Consider the following 17,095-nt stretch of genomic DNA (forward strand, 5'->3'; position numbering starts at 1 on the left):
GGATATTTAGGGTTAACGTTTAGTTTTAGGCATTGGTTAAAGCTACAGGCTTATGGGAACTGTGGAGGATAGTATTATGAAGGCCAGCCACAAAAGAATAATACATTCATCATTTCTTTAGTATTGAGTATGAAAGAGACTGAAGTCATTATGCAATTAACTTTTTCTCCTGAATTTTCTCCTAGGTGATATTATCACACCTTGGACGCGGAAGGAGGACGCAGAAAATTTTATTTGCAGAAAGACTGAAGCCTCTAGTAAGAGTGCCTCGGTTTTTCTGCTGGGGACACGGATCTGTGATCGGGAACCATGTTCCCGTTCACTGATCCCAGGGCTACCGGGGGACAGCACGGGGGCGCGCCTGCGATCGCGCGCCGAAGCGCGGCACCGCAGCCGCCTGGACGTGAGCATCACGTCTGGGCGGCTGAAATGGTTAAAAGGAAAAATCCACATCCTTCTCAGTTTAGGTTCCCTTTAATGTGGAGGAGAACTCACTATGCACACCTTACATAGCAGTGCTCGTTGCTATGTAAGGAGCGTGGCTTCCTTAGGTACCCATGTTGCTTACATAGCAACGCGCATAACTTTAGCTGCGAATGGTCCTGTGAAGTATCGTGGTGATATTTTTACATCTTATCAATAAAATGCCTTTTAGGCTACCAGCAAGCAAGACAATACTTCCAATAACATTGTCAGTACCTTTTCACCTAATTTTTGGTACTTTTTTCAATTGCAGAGTGCTGAAATGTTATTTTAAACAGCAGATGAAAAATGATCTCCTGGTAGAAAACTTAATTGTCTATGGGCAGACTGACCAAGAGATCGATCTCGCTCATCGAATCTGATCAAAGGGAGATCTGTTGGCTGCCCATAACACCGCAGGCCGATTCCCGATCAATTTCTGCAAATTTCTCAGGAATAAGCCTCTAGACTAAGCCTTAAAGAGAACCCGAGGCGGGGTTCTGAGAATAAAATCCCCATACAGAGGCTGGGTCTGTCTATAGAGCCCAGCCTCTGTTGCTATATAGTTCGCCCCTAAGCCCCCCCTGCGCTCTGCAATACCCCCCTAAAACACAGCCGCGCTGCTGACACGCAGCTTGTCAGAGCGCGCTATGTTTTCCTCTCTCCTGTCAGTCTCGCCGCTCTCCGCCTCCTGCATCGCTCCGGTCCCCGCCTGCGTCCCTTCCCTCCCCGCTGATTGGAGGGAGAGGACGCAGGCGGGACCGGAGCGATGCAGGAGGCGGGTGGATCGGCGACAGTGACAGGAGCGAGGTAAACACAGCGCGCAAAGCGCGGCTGTGATTTATGGGGTATTGTACAGCGCAAGGGGCGATTAGGGGCGATCTATATAGCAACAGAGGCTGGGCTCTATAGACAGACCCAGCCTCTGTATGGGGATTTCATTCCCAAAACTCCGCCTCGGGTTCTCTAATTTTACACTTGGGGGAAAATGGGCAGGGATTCCGACGCGTTCATCGCTTGTTGCACGCCATTACCGCTGCACACGCAATCAACCACGTCAGCCCGAGATCTTTCCAGCATGCTTGATCGATACATTCGACCGATTTCAGCCTGCAATTGGTCAAATCCTCAATCTGGCATGCTTGGTGCAACACCAATTTTCATCCATTTTTCCATAAAACTATCGTATCAGTTGGAACGATCAGGCCGCAACATCACTAGCTGGATGGCCAGGTTTAGGAGAAAAAGTGAACTGAATAAGGGACAGAATTGGTAGACATTGAATAAATAGCACCAGTTCACTTTATTGATTGCTACAGTTGCCATTTAATCTTTGTGGTGCTGCAGAATACTAAAACAATTGTTCAGATGCTTCGATTTCGATTGACTGGAGTCAACTTGCTTCATTCAGCTTATGCCATTTCACTCTATTAATAGACTGCTCAGATCAGTGGGTGTAACTAGCTCATTCCATGTGTGGTCACCACACAGCTTAGGACACTGTTTAGACTACAGGATAGGGGAAAGAGGTTAGTATTAAGGCAGATACACACCAATTTTACTTAACATCGGAGGTCCAATCAAGAAAATTAATAATTATACAGCCTACTGACTGTCACCAACAGATGCCAAGCCCAAAATAGATCACTTTCTCGTTTCAGAAGTAGATTGGCTATGTTGGAAATTACCGATCAAAATACTGCCCATTGTTCCAGGAGTACGTCCTTTTGATCAATCAATCAACATCCAATCGGAAAGATAATCAGAAATCGGATCGGAGTTTAAAAAAAAAAAAAAATGTGTGGGTATGTTAGAAGACTTCTATATCCAATTCATGTCAGATCCCTCAAATCGGACCTGATGTAAAAGTTAGGCTACCAAAACCCAGGTAATACATGGTTAAAGAGAACCCAAGGTGGGAAGATGGGGGGCAGATGGGAAACAGAGGCATGTTCTCTGCCTCATGACATGCCCCCCGAGATTAGCGATATTATTTGTTGCCATCTCGGAGGTAAACACAGGGAGAGGGATTCCCTGTACAAAACACCTGCCAGGGGCGTTCCTGCAGGGTTTCCAGAGCTGCCATTGGTCAGCTCTCTCTTCCTGGCCGCGCCCCCTGCCTGAGACATAGTCCCTCCGTGCAGCGCTATGACCTATAGGTCACGAAAGTGAAAGTGGGTCATCACGGTCCACGAGAGCGGCGTTTTTTGACGCTACCTGATCCGCTCAGCCCCCCAGATCAGGTAACCTGCTTTTTTTTTCTTTGTTTTTTTTTTTTTTTTTAGCCCTCCTCGGGCTCTCTTTAACCACTTCGCATCCAGACCTTGTTTTCCCCTTATGGACCAGAGCAGTTTTGACGTTTTAGCTATGTCCCTATTCAATCAGCAATAACTTTATCCCTACTCACTACACCTAAATGATCTATATATCGTTTTTTTCAAGACAAACCAGGCTTTCAATGGGGGGTATTTAGTCCCAAGAACAATTTTGTTTCCTAGGCATTTTAATGGAAAAAACGGAACAAAAATAAAAAAAATGCATTATTTCTCAGTTTTTTAACAATACCAGTTTAAAAATAAAAAGTGCCACAGTGATAAAAACCATGCCACCAGTTTTATGTCCCCCCTAATATAGTCAGATGTGTCCCGAGTATCAGCCCACCCTTCCCAGTATAGCCAGATGTGACCCCAATATCAGCACCCCTGTTATAGTCAGATGTGTCCCTTGTATGTACCACCCCCCAGTACAGAGAGACAGTAATGCTGCCAGGATCGGCACTCACTATAGGCAGATGTGTCCTCAGGATAAATTTTCCCCCATTATAGCCATATGTTCCCCCAGAATTGCCCCCCCCCACCAATTATAGCCAGATGTGCCCCTAGTATTAGGTTAACCCCCCCAGGTAACCAAATGAGCCCCCATTGTCAGATGTCCGTCCCCCCCAGTTACCCAGATGCCTGGTAGGTTTTTCACACCCTATAACCTTCCCTCCCCCCCAGTGTGTATAGCCAGATGTGCGCCCCTCCCCCCCATCCGATCCCAGCTCTGAACTCAGCCACGTAATGGTGGTTACCCGGGTCCTGGCTTGATGACGTCATCAAGCCGGGACCTGGGTAACCAGCAATATGTGGCTGAGTTCAGAGCTGGGATCGGAGGCTTGGGCTGCAGGCTCATCGTTGGAACAAGGTAAGGTGAGAGAGGCAGCTTTATGTACATTTTTTAGGCTATCTGTGCACGGAGGGGGGGGAGAGATGAAGGATCACGCTGTTGGCTACAGCGGTGATCATTCATCCGCAGGGGGATCACTAATTGGCTACAAGGGAACATGTTCCCTTTCACCAATTAGTAAGGCAGCTGAGAGTGCCGGAGGGTGCGCTTGGAAGCACTCCCGATCGTGCACAGCAGGGCTGCAAGCAAGTCAGTATATCTACATCATGGTGGCTTGAAGGATGCCACAGATGACGTAGATATACTGTAGTGGTGGATTAAGTGGTTAAGGTTAATGTCAGGTATTAATTGGCATAGGTGGTTGGTGTAAAGTGTAGACCGTCAGGGATCCGATCCCTTGAGCGCCATCACTGGGCCAGGCTGAGCAGTCGTGAAGTCAGCTATATGGCTGAGGACATGCTCTGTTGCTATGCAGGGAGGTGTAGGGATGACAGAGCGGCACGTACGTGAAATTATGCGGCAGCAGGAGAGTGGCATGAACAAAGAAGTTGGACGTCTCTCAGGCAAGTTCATCCGCCAGGCAGATCACTTGCAGAGTGGTAGTCGGGAATCGCTGTACACATATATTATTATTGGCTGAGGCGGTTGTTATCAGCCACCTCAGAGGACTTTGATCATGCATGTGAATGAACCTAAGGGCACTTTTCCACTAGAGCGATTGTGATTGCTGAATCGCAAAATCGCAAATCGCTAGTGATTTTTAAATCGCTAGAGTTGTTACTTTATCATAGAAATCACGAGAAGTATTTTCCACTACAGTGATTCGATTTGGAAATCGCTAATCGCAATCGCTTGCTGGAGCGATTTTTACAATGATAATGCAATGCAAATGAAAATCACAAATCGCAATCGCATAACAGAATTAATGAAAAATCGCAATCGCTGGCGTTTGTGATTTGTGATTGCGATTGCTAGTGGAAAAGGGCCCTTAGGCAAAGCACAGGGTGGTAGATTAGTGTTAGGCAGGTGCTACATAAAGAAAAAGGGTGATAGCACTTGTCAGGGTTAATTTAGGGACAGATAAAGATCTCACTACCAGAATGACATATCAGGAATATATACCTCTAGAGTACATCTTTAATTATTAATGGGTACATCTGCCATTCAGCCGCAGCCTGTCTTTCACTCTAGGTCCCCAGTAAGCATGCAAGATGAACTGAAGGACCTTTTAATCCTCAGGTTATCAGCAAGCTTAGTGGTGTTCCCCCAGGCAAAGATTTCAGTGCTAAGCTATGATGGTTGGGGAAGAAAGTCGATTATGTTAGAAGATCAGGAATCTAAAGCAGACCTAAAAACTGATCATGTTTGCACAATAATTAACAGTAAATTTTAATATGAAATCCTGAATCTTTTTTTCTTCCAAGTACACAGTGGCTTGCAAAAGTATTCGGCCCCCTTGAAGTTTGAAGTCCACATTTTGTCACATTATTGCCACAAACATGAATCAATTTTTTTGGAATTCCACGTGGAAGACCATTACAAAGTGGTGTACATGTGAGAAGTGGAACGAAAATCATACATGATTCCAAACATTTTTTACAAATAAATAACTGCAAAGTACCGGCAGTCTCTAGTGTGTGATATGCAAGTATGTTAAAAAAGTACAGTCTGCACCGTCTGAGGTTTACACTTGTGCAGCTGGGATGCACTTCTGCATGCATTTTTGTCCATTGCTACTTTTTAAGACCCGCACCCAACCCGCCTTCTGGGCATTCCGATACCCGCCCTACATCCCGCAATCTGCTTTTTCAGGCGTCTAATGCAGCCATGCAGAGCGGGTGGCAGGAAGCAGTTATAGCTATCTGTCCAGACGGCTAGATCGCCTTCTCTTCACCTACACCCATAGCAGCACTGCACTCCCAACATCCTCTTCTGGCTTCCGATCACATGATACGATATGTGACCGTAACCCAAAGGATGATGTCAGCGTTGCAGTGCTGCCCAGTGGTGGGAGAGGGGTGCGTCTCTTCAATCACCCTTTTCCCACCACCGGGCGGCGCTGTAATGCTGACAACATGCTGATTTTATCAAATCTGAAGAGAATCGGTACCACAACATGCCGCCCAAGCGATCTTTAGATCGATTTCCAGCCAAAATCGGTCAAATTTATCAATCAAGAATGCTGGAAAATCTAAGTTTCAAGGGGTCGATCTGGTGTGCAGCGGCAACGGCAATCGACAGACTTACGGCCGGTGTCCCCCAAGTGTAAAGTGTGTCGCCCCTCTCCTCCTCCCTGCTCAGTCTTTTAAGGTCTCACCTAACCGCCAGCGTGACTCATGTCCACTTCCTTACCGCGAACTCCGGGATCACGTGGCACTGGCGCATGTGTGGCATCACAACATGTGCCAAACCACATGGTATTGGTGCTCCCGGTGACGCCGAACACCGGAGGAGGCCAAGAGTCGTACTGGCGGATCGAACAATATATGGGAGCCTTAAAGAGGAACTCCAGTGAAAATAATGTAATAAAAAAGTGCTTCATTTTTACAAAAATTATATATAAATGATTTAGTCAGTGTTTTCCCATTGTAAAAGCTTTCCTTTCCCTGATTTACATTCCGACATTAATCACAAGGTGACATTTTTTCTGCTGGCAGGTGATGTCAGTGGAAGGAGATGATGCTTGCTTTTTTGGCACTTGGAAACAGCTGTAAACAGCTGTTATTTCCCACAATGCAACCAGGCTCCCACAGTGTGATGTCAGAATCATGGTCCTGACATCACACTGTGGGAGGGGTTTCACCACAATATCAGCCATGCAGAGCCCCCCGATGATCCGTTTGTTAAAAGGAAAACATTTCTCATGGGAAAAGGGGTATCAGCTACTGATTGGGATGAAGTTCAATTCTTGGTTACAGTTTCTCTTTAAAGCGGTATTGTCACCATAAAAATCAAATTTCAACAGCAACTGATCTTAGTGTATTAAGTGATAAAGATGCTAAACCTGCATTCCAAACTTGCAAAACGTTTTCTTCTGTTGTGGTTTGTAGTTATCACATACTTTAGGAGCACTGGCCCTAATGCCGAACAGTTGAATGCTGGGAGTTCTTTTTATCTATAATATATTCCTCCTCTTCCATTTATTTCCCTGTCTAGCTGCTTCTCAGAAACACCCTCCGATTACTTGTGTTTACAAGCAAGGCTGAGGTGACTCAGTGATTGGATGTGTAAATAAAAAAAAAAGAGTGCTGTTGTTAGTATACACCTCAGTGGGAGTGTCTGAAGACTCTGGGAGGAGGGCAGCTAATGAATACACAATGACCAAGAGAAGGGAGAGGGGAAAACAAGAGTCAGGGGAGGATATGATGTCAGCATTAGCTTAACAAGATGGCCACTGCCTAGAATAGTATTTTCTGCTTTTCCTTTATAAAATTCACAGGAATTATTACGTGGATAGCACAATACATCTGTTATGTAAGTAGAAGTCGTATTTATCTACTTATCTATGTGTTTTTTATTTCTAGGTTAGCATGGGTGTCGCTTGGCCTGAGTTGTAAATTTTATCTGCCCCATTCTGGCACACTAAACTGCTTTCACTGGTCAATTGTCACTATACTGTGTATGAAGGGAAAGGACAGTGTGATAGAGCCTGCGGAATACCCTCCTTACATGGGTATGAGTCAGAGAATAGTCCTGGATCTCATTAACCCATTACTCCACCAAGGGTATCACTTGTATGTTGATGACTTTTATTCAAGTGTCCCACTTTTAAAATGTTTGCATACAGCTCAGACTGGGACCTGTGGCCCTGCAACGGGTAACAGAAAAGGCCTGCCACCACAGGACTGCTTGCCATAAAATAGAGAGTGTAGGAGTCATTGGGGCTGGGTGCTGGATGGGAGGTATGTTTCCCCACTATTTGGACTACGATCCGAACCATATGTGTGCCTGGAATGGGGTCCGGATATTGTTTGGCAGCAAGTCAGTTGCTGCCTTTGTTGTTTATTTCCAGGGCTGGACCCCTGGAATGGGAGGGAAGGGCAGGCCTTCCCATTCCGCCTAGGTACACACCTGGTTTTCTGTGGAGCTGAGGAAGCTCTATCAACAATTTGCATAACAGGAAGCATCTCACAAGCAGTCAGGGTGGAGTTGATGTGGAGGAGCATGTGTGCTGCTGAGCTCCTGACAAGTCTGTTTGGAGACATTGCTGAAAGCCAAATTATACTTTGGACTGCTGTTTGTATGGCTTTGGTCTAAGGAAAGGAAATGTATTTGAATGAATTTGACTTTTACTACTGCTATGGACTACAAAGCTGAAGTAAGCTTGCCATTTACTTTCCAAGTTATTCTGAAGTAAAGCTGTTTATATTACTGCTGCAAATAAACAGACTTTCGTTTTATACAACTGTGTACTGCGTGCGGGCTGAGACCCCTCTAAACTTCACAAGAGATTACTGCGTGCTGGCTGAGACCCCTCTAAATTTCACAAGAGGTCAAAGGGAATGATTTTGACCACCATACATTCCAAGGCGACTACATCAGTGAGGTCCCAAAACAGAAGAAGTGGTAAAACCTGGGGCCATTGCCGATTAAATACATGGGAGCGGTAGATTCGGCAGACCAGATGCTTGGTCTTCCTGGATAGGCAACAAGGGCACATATCCAAAATTAACAGCTAGGAGAAAAAGTTAAATTCTATATGGGCCTATGTCAGTGATGGCTAACCTTGGCACTCCAGCTGTGACAAAACTACAAATCCCATCATGCCTCTGTCTCCCTGAGTTATGCTTAGAGCTGTCAGAGTATTGCAATGCTTCATGGGACTTGTAGTTCCACCACAGCTGGAGTGCCAAGGTTAGCCATCACTGGCCTATGTGATGTGGGTGCAAAGTCTTATCCGGAAGTCTCCAAAAATGTCTACAAAATCTGCACATGGTTTTAACAGTCTAACAGCATATTGGCTACCATGCACAGATTGTGAACGATTAACTTTATCATGAAAATACCAATGACAAGCCAAAGGCCAAGCCAAAATGCTAAGAGCCTTAAGTAGGTGATAAAAGTACACAAGAAACAGAGTTATGGAAAAACCAAGAAGGCATGATGAGGATGATGAAGGCATGATGAGGAATAAAACAACTCCTGGTGAAAAATTGCAGTCTCACACTAAGAGGCTTCAGTCAGTGTTGCCAACCTCGGGAAAAAAATTTTAGTGACAAAGCTCAAAAAATTTAAGAAACGAATCATTTTTTTTAACCGATTCCCCAATACACCAGCAACCACGTGGGGCACGATTTGGAACAAGAGTGCGGATTCAGCAGTGGACACCAGACAGGTAAAGTATCATGGGTACGTGCGGGTGTACATGTTTCTGGCACGTTCATATAGCATGCCGTTACCACCGTACACCCAATCCAGCATGTTGGCACGAGATTCTACAGCATGTCAGAGCAATACTTGCGACTAATTTAGGCCTGAAATTGGTTGAATTGTTGATCGCACATGCTCTTGGCGGCAACAATTTTCATTATATTTAATAATTAACAAAACTGATGGTTAATTGGCCCCCAAGTCTACTGATGTATGGCCACCTTTAGCTAGAGCAGTGTACATTCCAGAGTGACACATACACACTGATAAGCTGTAAGTGCTGTAATCTACTAGGGAAGAGAGAGGGTTTTTTTTTACTGACACTAAAAAGTTATCACAGACTTTACTGGCAGCTCAGATTTGTTTACTTTTTTTTTACTGAAAGTAAAGGTGGCCATACATTCGTTAGCAGCAGATAGATCATCAGATAGATTTCTGATCTATCTGATGTGTTTAGGAACATTATTTACTAGGAACAGATTTCCAATAGATTTCAGTTTGAAATCTATTGAAAATCGATCTGATGGCATTTTTTTGCCATCAGATTTCCATTAGGGCCAATGCAAAATGATAAGCAATCTCAACAGATCGACCTAGATTTTCCAGCATGTCAGATCGATTGAAATCGATCTAAATCGGCCGATTGGTCAATTGATTTGCAATCGACGATCGATCGATTTTGATCGGCCAGAAATCAGCTGAGTGTATGGGCTCCTTAAGTAAATTTACGGTTGGCGACACTGGTTTCAGTGTGAATTAGGGAAATGCAGAGAGGATAGTCAAAATGATTTAAGCATTAATAGTTTTCTCCTTTCACCAAAAGTGCCAAATGTTTCTCCAAAGATGCCAAAATGTGGTCACTTATCTTCCAAGAGGTGTGCAGATCAAAGTAGGGTTCCCTGGAAACTACTACATGACCTTCTTGTGTTCTCAAGCGTCTTTGGAAACATCTACATAAAGTCCTTTTCTCACCCAGTAAAAGTAGGGTAGTGGTGTGCTTTATTAGACAATATTACACTATGTTCCTACCTTGGCTCTTTTTCCAGAGGCTGAAACTTTTGCACTAGCAGTCCCAAGCGCTTATAACCTGACGTCCATTCTGACAAGTATGAACATTGGTTCATTCAGGGAAAATGGAACATCCTGTTCAGCCAGCTCATCCTTAATTTGTTCCAACAATCACTGCCAGAACACAGGGTACAGGCAAATCATTATTCTAAGGATAGGCTTTGTCTGGTGTCTTCATTCTTGACTTGGCGATCAGGTCTCATTTAGAGTCAGATAATGGTAGCACATAGGAATCCACCCCGTGAACAAATTTTCAGTGATGAAGCAGAGACTCCTTTATGCCACACGCCATAGATAAGGCCTCCTCCATGGTGCTGAGACTGTTGGCCCATACACACACTCAGGTAATGCCGCCCGACAGGGATTAAGATCCAATCCCTTAGGAAACATTGCAGGGCCGAGGATGTGCAGACACATCTTGTTCTGCTTTATGTAGGAAGGTGAAGTGGTGTGAGTGTAATGTCGTGCAGCAGGTGGGGTAAGTGGGGGAGAACAATACTATCTCCTGTCACTTGGCCAAAGTGATCCACCAGGATGGATTTCTGGCTGAGTGGTCAGGGGAGGGGCATTTGGGGCTGCTGTACACACTCTGCATTCTCAGCACAGTCAGTCGTTATTGGTCGTCTCAGCCGAGATTCATATGGTGTGACTGCAAGGGCCTTAAAGGGAACCAGAGAGGAACGGGGGGTGAAAAAAGGAAAAGATTTCATACATACCTGGGGCTTCTTCCAGCCCAATAAGCCTGAATCGCTCCCACGCCGCCGTCCTCAGCTTCCTGGATCCGCCGGTACCGGGCCCGTCACTTCCGGCGGGCGCGGCCAATTGTCCGCATCACAGGGGCTCCCTCCATACACGTACGCATGCGGCTGCGCAGTAGGCAGCCACATGCGTATCTGTATGGAGAGAGCACCCTGTGATGCGGAGAATTGGCCGCGTCTGCCGGCCGACTCGCCGACTCGCGGCAATGACGGGACCCGGTGGCGGCGGATCCAGGCAGTGGAGGACGGCGGCGTGGGCGCGATCCGTGCGTATGGGGCTGGAGGAAGCCCCAGGTATGTATGTGTCATTCTCTCTGGTTCCCTTTAAAGGAAACCTAAACTGAACCTAAAAAAAAAAGTTTCACTTACCTGTGGCTTCTACCAGCCCCCTGCAGCCGCTCTGTTCCCACCCTGTTGCATGCGCAGGTGTTCGAGTATGCACGTGTCCAGGGCCATGCAGAAGCAGTGGCCATCGACTGGCCCAGTTGCCAAAATCGAAATTGAGCTTCTTTGGGGAACTGGAGGATCATTCCGTGACGGCGCGTGTACAGGACGGCTGCAGGGGGCCGGTAGAAGCTCCAGGTGAGTGAAACTTTTTTTTAGGTTCAGTTTAGGTACCCTTTAAGAAACAACCAGTTTTCATTGGAAGCAACCACAACACCATATGGATGTTTGCCGTGTAGTACTTTCAGGTTAAAACTTTAGCTCTGCCCCACTGATTAAAAAAACAACCTTTTTGGGAAACCGGCTGGGGCACGGTAAATCATCTGGCAGACTCAAATCCAATAAAATAAACATGTAAGATCTCGCTGCATATGGCGGCGGCACGCCAAGACCCACGCTGAGACGCAAGCCTCTGGGTCTCGGCGAAGCTCTGATGTCAATGGAGTGCATGGCGCTCCACTCCCATTGGCTAAGCGGCGGACGCGTCCTCAGTACGTGCTCCGCCGCTCTAAACAGTGACAGCATGCGTACATGGCGTGTCAGCTGACTTGCTGACACGCCGCATCTGGATTGGTTGTTTTGGATTCCTCTTTGTGTTGATTGGTTAGTCCTTGTAGAAAAATTAGGTGAGTGCCCACAGTTATCGCCCACGATAGCCTATGCTTGTTGCTGAGACTGCACTCACAGCAGTCTCCTACTTACCTGTATCTCGGCTGTCTTTTGACTAACTTTGTTCCAGATTGGATTACCCGTTGCCGACTCCTGACTGTTCCTGACCACTCTTCTCTACTGAATTACCTGTTGCCGACTCTGCTTGTACCTGGATTACCCTGATTGCCGCCTGCCTCGACCACTGCTTGTTTAACGGACTCCCATGAACTCTGCCTGGACTGACACTGGCTAAGGATTTGACCATGCATCTTCTTAGTGATTGAACTGCCTCTACTCAGCCTGCTATCTTAGCTTTCATCTGGACTGCCTCAGCCTTTAGGCCTCAGGTGACTATTAACTATATTGTGTTTGCATTCATGTATTCATTGTGGTGTTTGGTGATTGCTAACTGCCAGATTTTATGCTACATCTACCTGCAGGGTTTTGTAGTTGTGTGTTAGGTAGGAGTTTGGTGCAGGTGTTAGGGCTGGGTTATAAGGTCAGTCATATGAGCATACAGTCTGACTAATAGCAGGATCCAGATTAGCCTGACAAAACAAAAGTAGAGGTAGCAGTATGCATGATGTATAAATGGTTTTCCCATTAGGGAATTGCTGTCAGGCAGAACAGCCAATACAAATCTGTTCACTCCAGGTCATAGAACTCCATGCCCAAGTGAGTTAAAGTGTACGTGAGATAGGGCCACAGGAATAAAATATACATACCCATTCTGGTAAAAGCAGCACATTTCTGGCAACACTACAGGACAGTTACCTGACTCAAATGGTAACGGAATCAACTAGGGGGAATGCATTACTGAATTTGATCATTTCTAATAGACCAGATAATGTATCAAATGTGCAGGTTCAAGAACATTTGGGAAATAGTGATCACAACATGGTAACGTTTGATCTGGTGACTGATAGGCCACGGGGCAGCGGGACCACTAAAACTATGAATTTTAGAAAAGCAGAATTCAATCAACTCAGGCAGGCACTAAATTTGGTCAACTGGGATTTACTACAAGGGAAGGACACCAAAGGGAAATGGCAAGCTTTTAAACTTCTTCTCAATCAATATTGTAGTATGTATATCCCATATGGAAACAAAACATCTAGGAATAAAAAAGGCTTCTGTGGATGAATAGAAAGGTTAGAGATAAAATTAAGTTGAAAAAGAATGCCTATAAGGTCCTAAAACAGGAGGGGACCGAGGCTGCACTAAGCAATTATAAGGAGTGCAATAAAAGTTGTAAAAAAGAAATTAAGCTGGCAAAGATCGAAGCTGAAAATCAAATCGCTAAGGATATCAAATCTAACCCAAAGAAGTTTTACAAGTACATCAACTCTAAAAAAAGAAAGGTTGACTGTATAGGAATCCTAAAGGATGAGGGTGGGAACTCAATTGTGGATGACCAAGGTAAGGCAGAGTTATTAAATGCTTTCTTTGCTTCTGCCTTCACAAGGGAAACATCACTGTTGCAAATTACAGATGCAGAAGAGTCTCAATCTTCCAACTGTAATATTAAATACTTAAAGAGAACCTGTACTGAGTAAAAATATTTAAAATAAACACGTGAGGTAACTTCAAATGAACATTACAGAGTTACCTTGCCATCAGTTCCTCTCAGAAGCTCACCATTTTCTTCTGACAATAATCCCATCCAGTTCTGACAATATTTTGTCAGATCTGAAATATATCAGTTGCTGTCAGTAAAATATCAGTTGCTGTCCGTTATAGCTGAGAGGAAAACAGATGTACCAGGTAATGTCCATGTTTCCCTATGGCTCAAGTGGGCGATGTTACAGTTTAACTGTGTGCTGACCAGAAAGCTGTTATGGGTAATGGCTATTTTCAAAATGGAGAACGGAAAATTCCCTTGATCATAGTGAACAAACAGGATGCGGGACAGGAGAAAGACACTGAGGAGTAGACTACATGGAAAGTAATTATGACTTGTGTATGCTTATTTTGACTTTTATTTTCAGTACAGGTTTTCTTTAACGCAGGAAGAAGTTAAGGCAAGACTAAATAAATTAAAAATAGACAAGGCACCTGGCCCGGATGGCATGCATCCTCGGGTCCTAAGGGAATTAAGGTCCGTCATAGATAAATCCCTTTATCTTATCTTTTGTGACTCTCTTTCAACTGGCAGAGTCCCAGTGGATTGGCGTACAGCCCACGTTTTCCCATTATTTAAGAAGCGAAAAAAATCAGATCCAGGAAATTATGGACCTGTAAGCTTAACATCAGTTGTATGCAAAACGCTATTGTGTGTATAACGCTAATGTGGATATTGGGAATGCTGTTGTAGATGTGATATACTTGGCCTTTGCTAAGGCCTTCGACACTGTTCCCCACAAACGTCTGGTGCAAAAGTTGAGGATGCAAGGACTGGGGACGAGTCTGTGTGCATGGATAGGGAACTGGCTAATTGACAGAAAGCAAAGAGTTGTGGTCAATGGATCATACTCAAAATGGGTGACTGTTAGCAGTGGGGTCCCACAGGGGTCTGTACTGGGTCCAGTGCTCTTCAATTTATTTATTAATGACCTAGTAGATGCAGTAGAAAGCAATGTTGCTATTTTTGCAGATGATACAAAATTGTGCAGAATCATCAACTCTCAGGAAGATAGTGTCATAGTGCAACAGGATCTGGATAGGATGGCTATATGGGCACATACATGGCAGATGAAATTCAATGTTGAAAAATGTAAAGTCATGCATTTTGGTCATACCAATGGTCTAGCACCATACAAAATAAATGGAATACAGTTGGTGACATCAAACTTGGAGAAGGACTTAGGAGTACTCATCGAAAACAAGTTAAATAATCGTATTCAATGCCAAGCCACTGCAGCTAAAGCTAATAAAATTTTGTGATGCATTAAAAGGGAAATAACTTGAGATGCTAGCATAATATTGTTCCTGTTTAACTCTCTAGTAAGACCACATCTGGAATATGGAATTAAGTTCTGGGCACCACATTACAGGAAAGATATTGCAGTTTTAGAGCAGGTGCAGAGACGAGAAAATTGATACGAGGGATGGAAGGTCTCACTTACCAAGAAAGGTTAGATAAACTGGGTTTATTTAGTCTAGAGAAACGACGACTTAGAGGGGATCTAATTAACATGTATAAATACATCAGTGGGCAATATAAAAGCTTGGCAGATAAGCTTTTTGTCCCTAGGCCTTCTCAAAGGACTAGAGGACATGATCTGCGCATGGAGGAAAAACGTTTTAGCCAGGGCCGGATTTATACTTTTTACCGCCCAAGGCCACTGTCGCCAGCCGCCCCCCTTCAGTATAGATAACGAGATGACCCCTCCCCCCTGCGCTCCAGTATAGGTAGCCAGATGACCCCTCCCCCCTTTCCCTCCAGTATAGGTAGCCAGATGACTCCCTTAATCCCTCCTTTTCCCACCCCCCCTTTCAGTATAGGTAGCCAGTTTGCCTTTACACTGGAGCACCCATCAGTGTCACTCATTTCTCCACTTGTCTCCAGTGCAGAAACGTTCTCTTCCTTTCCATCTTTAATGCTGCCCAAGTCCATAGCTGCTCGCCACAATGCAAACATGCACAGAGAGCAAGGTGGCTGCTGCACAGGCAGCTAGCAGCAGAGTACCACAGTCAGGCACTCATCTAATTTCCCTGCATTGCAGCATTTGTAAGTTTGCAAATGCACCAGGTTAGCCTGCTGCTTTGGTGCCCTTGCTCCTGTGGTGCCCTAGGCCATGGCCTAGGTGGCCTTGGCTTAAATCCGGCCCTGGTTTCAGCCATTTATTTAGGAAAGGGTTCTTTACAGTAAGAGTGATTAAAGAGTAACTGTCAGGCTGCAGAAGCTAATTTAACCTCCTTAGCGGTAACCCCGTGTGTGACACGGGGTAAGCCGCCGGAGGGTGCCGCTCAGGCCCTGCTGGGCCGATTTACATAATTTTTTTTTTGCTGGACGCAGCTAGCACTTTGCTAGCTGCGCCAGCACCCCGATCGCCGCCGCCGCGCGCCCGATCGCCGCTATCCGGTGCGGCGCGCGCCCCCCCCCAGACCCCTGCGCTGCCTGGCCAATCAGTGCCAGGCAGCGCCAAGGGGTGGATCGGGTCTCCCAATGACGTCCCGACGTCGGTGACGTCGGTGACGTCATTCCGCCCCGTCGCCATGGCGACGGGGGAAGCCCTCCAGGAAATCCCGTTCTTTGAACGGGATTTCCTGATCGCCTATCGCCGGAGGCGATCGGCGGGGCTGGGGGGATGCCGCTGAGCAGCGGCTATCATGTAGCGAGCCCTCGGCTCGCTACATGATTTAAAAAAAAAATAATTAAAAAAAAACTGCTGCGCTGCCCCCTGGCGGTATTTTTCATACCGCCAAGGGGGTTAAACCTCTATTCTCCTGTGTTAAACAGTTTAGACAGAAGCCAAAAAGGCATTACTAAAGATAAAAATCTCTCTTACATTTGATGTGTTCTTATCAGCAAAGCTAAGCTCCTAAGGAAGACGCAAGCCGCATTCCATACTGCAAAGCATTCTGGGGCCCTCCCCTCGGCTGCTAAGGAGAAGACGGGATCAAGTTTCAGCAGCTTCTAACTCAGTCCAGCCACAGCACAGATAAATCTCCGGGCAGAGTACACTGCAGGAGTCCGCTATTGTTCCTAGCCACATGGCTCATTAATATTCACTGCACACTGTGTTATTCTGTACGAGCTCCTCTGTGATCAGGAAGCAGGCAGGACATGACGACACATTTGGCTTCACAAACATGGAACCTGCCATGGGCTGTCAGGAGCATCATTCTCTGCATATACTATATAAAAATTCTGTGAAATCCAAACGTGGACAGTGAAATGCATATGTAATGTAAGTACAGCCAATCTTTAGCTACTGATATATGTGTTTATTTTCTCTGAGACCTTATACCTAACAGCTCCTCTTTAAGATGTGGAATGCATTGCCACATGAAGTAGTTATGGCAAATTATATATCTGCATTTAAAGGGGACTTAGATGCTCTCCTTGCGTTGAAAGACATCCATGGCTACAATTATCAGGTAATGCCCAGTGATGTTGATCCAGGGATTTTATCTGATTGCCATCTGGAGTCGGAAAGGAATTTTTTCCCTTTTGGGGCTAATTGGACCATGCCTTGTAAGGGTTTTTCGCCTTCCTCTGGATCAACACA

At 45.5% G+C, this 17,095-nt stretch overlaps 1 protein-coding gene across 6 annotated transcripts in view; it reads right to left on the reverse strand.

Annotated features, from left to right (window-relative positions):
- Positions 1-17,095, reverse strand: part of EXOC6 (exocyst complex component 6) — a 386,110-nt gene that overhangs the window by 227,148 nt on the left and 141,867 nt on the right. The window lies entirely within an intron of this gene.

Source organism: Hyperolius riggenbachi, chromosome 10, assembly GCF_040937935.1.
Source record: "Hyperolius riggenbachi isolate aHypRig1 chromosome 10, aHypRig1.pri, whole genome shotgun sequence".
NCBI classification, from domain to species: Eukaryota; Metazoa; Chordata; class Amphibia; order Anura; family Hyperoliidae; genus Hyperolius; species Hyperolius riggenbachi.